Genomic DNA, 6691 nt, shown 5'->3' with positions numbered 1-6691 from the left:
TTACAAAGAATTAAATATGTACTCGTATCTAGGGATGAGCTGACGAGCTCATGAGCATAAGAGGGTACCCGACATGTTAAAAACCTACGGTTTCAGTTCCGATCTGATTTAGGGTACTTTTTATTTTTAATACTTTTTTGTACCTATTTTGCAAAAGTATTTTAAAAAATTTTGAAGGTTCGTAAATTTACAACTTGCAAATACAACAAGCCAAAAATAGTTGTTTAGCAAATTTAATACTACATATATTTATAATTATTATATTAATTTTTTATTTAGAAAATCATTTGTCCAATAATTTGTGTCCCACTGGTGTTCCACTAAATATGATTGGTTCTTAAAATATTTATTTGCCTTTTAAAATTTGAGAAGTGGGACCTTGTAATTATTACAACCAATGATATTAAGTGGAACACAAATGGAACATGAAAAATGGGATAGAGGATTTAAACCTGAATTGAGGTATAATTTGGTATAAAGTGATGCTTTTATTAGGTTACAGAGCACCCTACAGGTTCCGATTTCAAAAAATTGAGAGCTTGTACTGGTTCTGTTGCAACATGTTCTCCATTTTATTACCCATAACAAAAAACTCTCGTATATGTTCTGATCCCAAAACTTGTTAGATTCGCTTTCGGTTCAAGGTACCCTGATTTTTTGCTCACCTCTACTCGTAATTCAAAATTTTCAACAATAAAACTTAAAAAATAAATAAATAAAAAAAAATAAAAGCTTTTACAAATCAATATGGTACATGTGGCTAGATTATTAAATACGAAACCTATACTAGAACTAGAATGATATGTACATGTAATAATTTATTTATATATACACTAACATAAAATAATCCCTAAATTAACTTGATGCATCACCCTTAACCACTATATTACAACTTCATAATTGGGACCAATATTATCATTATCATATACTCGATTATTATAATACTATTTCACCAAAACATTTGTTATAATAGTAACATGTCATGCATCAAAATTATCATTCTTGCAACTTGCAATTGAGTAGAAGTATTATAATAAGAAACTTTATAAGAACATTATTGATTCTAAAACCAAGCAATTAAAGAAGTTTAGAAGCTACGAACAAAGAAATAGAGGAAGAAAGAAGTATTCTAGAAGCTCGCCCGCCATTGGTGGGCGTGGGTCTAATCTTATTAGAATGCCTGTGGCCCGCTTCAAATATATTGTACCCTTGACCAATGACCAGACGGCATGACCGTTAAATAATTTTTTTATTCACACATTTTATTTTTGGCTTTTGGTGTTAGGAGGAGATATTTTTAATTTAGCTAACCTATCTTATAAAGTTACAAATTTAAGGCCTGTTTACATTTACTTAATTTCAGTTCATTTCAGTTCAGCTCTAATCAGTTCATTTCAGTTCAGCTCAATCAGTTCAGTTCAGTTCAGTTTAGTTCAGTTCAGCTTCAATCGGTTAAGTTCAGTTCAACTCCTACTTTCATTATCTCATAAAATATTCATTTCAGCTTAGCTCAGTTCAGCTCCAATTAGTTTAATTCAGCTCAATTCAGTTAATGTGAACAGACCCTTATACTCATTTTACTTCTATTATTACTAAGTTAGGTCCCGTGTCCTGCATGGTAATTTTTAATAATGGTTTTTTAAATTAACACTATATTAAATTTTTTTGACTTTCATGAGTTATATTCATATCAATTGAATGTTAAAAAACAACAAAAATGACAGGAAACAAATACACCAAAAATAATCAATATGTATTGTTCTTGGCAAATTTTATTGAAATATCCATAGAGTTTTAATTGATTGAAATTTTAATCACAAGTTATTCAAAGAAATGACAGAAGTATCATTAATTGATTTGATATTCGTATTTCATTATTTAAGCTTGTAGCTTCTATTACGCAATTTTTGTACAAAAAAATCAAGAAAATAATATACAATCTTGTTGTAATAAACGTATGTAGACATGTAGTACATAATATGTCTTTCCAACAAAAAAACAAAATCCGAATGTCGCAAATTATGTTAAGAATATTATTTTTTATTTTTTTTTGCTTAAGTTATAAATGTCAAAATATAAAATCTTCTATTATACTTTGTATGTAATTATTACATATATGTAGAAAGATTTAATTTGTTTAATATATATATATATATATATATATATATATATATATATATATATATATATATATATATTTCAAAAAAAAAAACTAAGAATACACTAGGAGCTGACACGTGTCATTGCTAGTGTTGTGTCTTTTAGTATATAGTTATTGATTGATTGATTATACTTTATTGATACGTTATTAAATTAAATAATTGTAATAGTTTGATTGTTATATAGGTTGATGTACAAGTTTGGTCCATTTGTAAGAAAAAATAAATAATTAACATTTGTAAAGAAAAAAAATACATTGAGATTAATCCAACAATCATTACACATTAAACATTTGAATTTTATATATTAGCAAAAAATATAGTCAAAACTAATACAAATAAGATATTCTTTTTTTTAGGGGCCTAAAATATGACCTAAGACAATATTTTTTTTAGGGGCCTAAGACTAATGACCTCAATATATTCTTGATATTTAAGAATACAAATAAGATTCGGAAACAAAGTAGCTCACGAATTGACTCATCGTTAACCTTAGGAGGTTGGCCAACGAGTGTGGAAGTGATTTCTGCTTCGTGTACTTGAACTTGCTTCAGCTGACTTGATTAATTAAGCTCGCCCTTTAGGGTTTCTTCAAAAAAAAGGAAAAGAAAAAATACAGATAAGATTGTTTCTTAATAAAAAAAATACAAATAAGACAACAATTAATAAATATTTAAAATTAGGATCTTTTTTTCATTGTAACATGATTACCCTAATTATTTATGTAGTATTTATTCCAAGTTTCACAATGTTCATATCAATGCTCCATTAGTTTTAAACGATAATAGTTTGATAGACATTGCTTTTATCTAATTCTCATACTCGTATATTAGTTGCTTATGTCTCATACTTAAGCTACCATAATCCGTTTGTGTAAGTTATCTAAAATGAATACACCTAGCGACCTACTTTTTCTATTCCTTAAGGACCTTAACCTACAATTTTTTTTAACATAATATTGAAATGGAGGTAACATGTCATATGCATCACACACATGATGCTTGAAAGGAGCATAATTGATCATAATCAACCATACCTACACAATACAAATTAAAGGTATGTTTTGTTTTCCGATCCTTATTTTCACTTATTTCAGATATAATAAATTTATATAAGTACAAATAAGTAAACATTAGGTGAATAAACATACCTTAATTAAGATAAGATTGAACTTTAATTTCCATTCTTAACGTATTATTGTATCGTCATCTCGATCCATATGACTTATTCCCAATCCATAGCACAAAATAAATTAAACTTCCCTCACACCTTTATAGGTTTTGACCACCCAATAATTGATATAAAATTCTTGTAGCTGTAGGACGTGTAGGTGTTAATCATGGCATTAAGCTAGATTAATCTCTTAGTTAATAAAATGCCTACAAATTGAGCTGGATTAATCTGTTAATTAATTCCTTCTTTTAAGAAAAAGCGACCAGGAGCCGAGAATGAGAAAAGGTAGTGTACATTTTGCAAAAAATAAAAAAGTAAAATTTTTTTTTTAAAAAAAAAAGAGAGAAATGTACTATTTCTATTTTCTACTAGATTGTAGGTGATGTCACTAAAACTACTCAGCTGCAAACTGATGACCTGGCCGCCACGAGTCATTTGACCCACGTGTATTTTTTGAATTTAACGAATTTGATTATGACCCATTTTAGTTAATAATAATAATTATATCCAATTTTAAATTAACTTTCCAATTTCATCCCCCCTTACTAAATCAGGTTGTGTTTCATTCATTATTGCTTGTATAATTTTCTTCATATATAAAAGGAAGTAGTGAGCCAAACTAATCCTTCATCACTTTCACATTTCACATTTTCTATTATATAACCAACAATTAAACAAGCTTACTTACTCGAAAACGAAAAAAAAAAAAAAAAAAAATGAACTCATCATCTTCAGAGTCTTCATCTTTTAAATCCTCGTCTTCAGAATCGTTCTCGTGGGAAGAATTTGATCTATCTAATATTCTTCCCTTCATCGAGAACGATTCTGAAGATATGTTTTTGCTAGACATGTTGTCTAGCAATAACATACCAAATATTACCACCACGACCACGACCATGACCACGACCACTGAATTACCATCTTCATCCTCCAGCTCGATGATTCGAGTCAAGGAGGAGGAAGTGACATCCTCAATGTCTAATACAATCAAAGAAGAGGCCGCGATTATTACCCCAAATGAAAAATCTTATAGAGGAGTAAGAAAAAGACCATGGGGTAAATATGCAGCTGAAATAAGGGATTCTACAAGAAATGGTGTAAGGGTTTGGTTAGGTACTTTTGATACACCTGAGGCTGCTGCTTTAGCTTATGATCAGGCCGCGCTTTCGACTCGTGGGACGCTGGCAGTACTTAATTTTCCGGTGGATGTAGTAAAAGATTCACTTAAGGAGATGAACTATGAGTTTGGAAATGGTTGTTCTCCTGTTTTAGTGATGAAAAATAGACTTTCTATAAGAAAAAATAAGTCTATGTGCAAGAAAAACAGAGTTAAAAGCAGAGAATCATCTTTGGAAAAAAATGTGTTTGTTTTTGAAGATTTGGGTTCTGATTACTTGGAACAATTGTTAACTGCAAGTGAAAGCATGCATTAGTACTTAATTAGTTAGATTGAGGTGATATTTTTCATCATTTACCTCTAAAGTGAATAGTATTGTTTTAATGTTTGTGAATGTCTAGATTTTTTTTGGGAAGGTTTTCTTGTATTAAGATTTTGGATGAATTATATCAATTCTTAAATTTTCTATTTGTTATTGCCAATTTAATATGATATCAGAGTAACTTTTAATTTTGTATCTTAATGGTAAGTTTTAAGGTAAGGCAGTATAAATCAGTTTCAATTTATTTAAAAAGTATTTATTAATCGTTACTGTAAAGTTAACAAGTGGCAATATTAAAAGCCGAATAAATATTTGAGCATTATTGTTGACATTATGGGCTACCAATTGTCAACATGATAGTTGTGCAATTGTACTTGAGATAATCGTCTTACTATTTTTATATATTTCTTGATCATATTCCCCCTATATATTAAAAACAATCCAATAGTACTAGGAAGTTATTGGAGGAATGCAATCTAGTAGGGACTCCATCCTTTTCCAATTATAATTAAGAATCTAATCATCTAATAAATTATTATTAATTAAGTCATGGTTAGGTCATAAATAATGAGGAGAGACAACTTGTAAATAGACATAAATCTGTTTTTATCAAATTTCATGCATGAAAGTTGCAGACAAACAAGTCAGACAACCCAAATTAGAGAAGCTAATGAATTGAATAAGCTTATTATAAACTCTTACACATGATATATGGCATTTTCAGCTACTTTTCATATGAGCACATGACCTAGGCGCTATTTTAAAATCCTTTGTGATAATTTATACGAAGTAATAAAACACATTCGGAATTATTTGTCAGAATTATCAATTCCCAAATATAATAAACATAAGATAATTAGACTACAATAACTATCAAATGTAGAAGTTGTCAAATTTATAATCCCCTTTTCTCTTCATGTGGCAGTCTTTGTAAGAAGTTTGTAAAAATGGCCTTAGGTTGTGTCAAAGGGCCAACTTGATCAATCAAAAATCTAGTTGATGGTTGGAGACCTTGGAGTCCTAACCTTCTAAGACAGATCGAGTTGTCGTTAGGGTTTAAAGTATAGCTGGAGCACCTGACTTATAGTGCTAAATAGTCCTCCCAACCTGGTTTAGCGGGCTAGACACTTTGGGTGTAGGGGAAGGTAAGAGAATCCCCATCCCAAAGTGCTTAAAGTGAGGTACTAGGGTTTGATCCCACAACCTTATGATTGTGATATACAAACCTTACCACAAGTTACTCGTATAATATAAGCTAGTTAGTTATCTCTCCTTTTCTTGAATGTGTGTATATTTTACACTCATATGTAGTCTCAATATTTATGGGATCTATAGTGTCTAGCTCTTAGATGTACGATGTCGAAATGTGTGAAATAATTGAAGTTAGGTCTAGCTCTTAGATGTACGGTTGAAAATGTTTGAAAGGATTAGAGATTTAATAAGTCAAAGACTTTCCCCCCTTCTTGTTTAGGTGTTCTAATCCGAATACAAAAAAAGAAAGGATCCTATTTTCTCGACACAAGGTCAATTAAAAAATGTATCTTTCTCTAGTGACAAGATACTTTGAAGCAACTATTCCCTATTAATGCATACACACATGGACATATGCATTTTTGATAATTGAAAATGGCCTAAAATCTAAATAAATTTATCTATATATCGTGCTTTCTTCATTGTTTATAATCGCTTTATCTCAATAAAAGTAGTTCGAAGGAATTGTTTTATACAGAGTAGTACGCAGTCAAAATAGAATTATATACTCTCTGTTTGAACAGTAATTGATTGATTGTCTCAAAAAAAAAAAAAAAAAAAAAGTAAAATAAAATAAAATAAAACCTGAAAAATTTTAGAGACAGAGTAGTATTCACTTCATTTTTTTTTTTTTTTTTTATTTTTTTTTATCTTTCACATGGGACGATT

General features: G+C 29.5%; 1 pseudogene; it reads left to right on the top strand.

The window, feature by feature from the left end:
• The first annotated feature begins 4030 nt into the window (after nt 1–4030).
• On the top strand, nt 4031–5010 carry LOC145609157 (ethylene-response factor C3 pseudogene; annotated as a pseudogene).
• Nucleotides 5011–6691: the final 1681 nt, after the last annotated feature.

Source organism: Chenopodium album, chromosome 23 (genome assembly GCF_948465745.1).
Source record: "Chenopodium album chromosome 23, dcCheAlbu1.1, whole genome shotgun sequence".
NCBI lineage: Eukaryota > Viridiplantae > Streptophyta > Magnoliopsida > Caryophyllales > Amaranthaceae > Chenopodium > Chenopodium album.
Note: the sequence above shows the minus strand (reverse complement) of the source record. Positions and strands in the feature narration are given on the sequence as shown.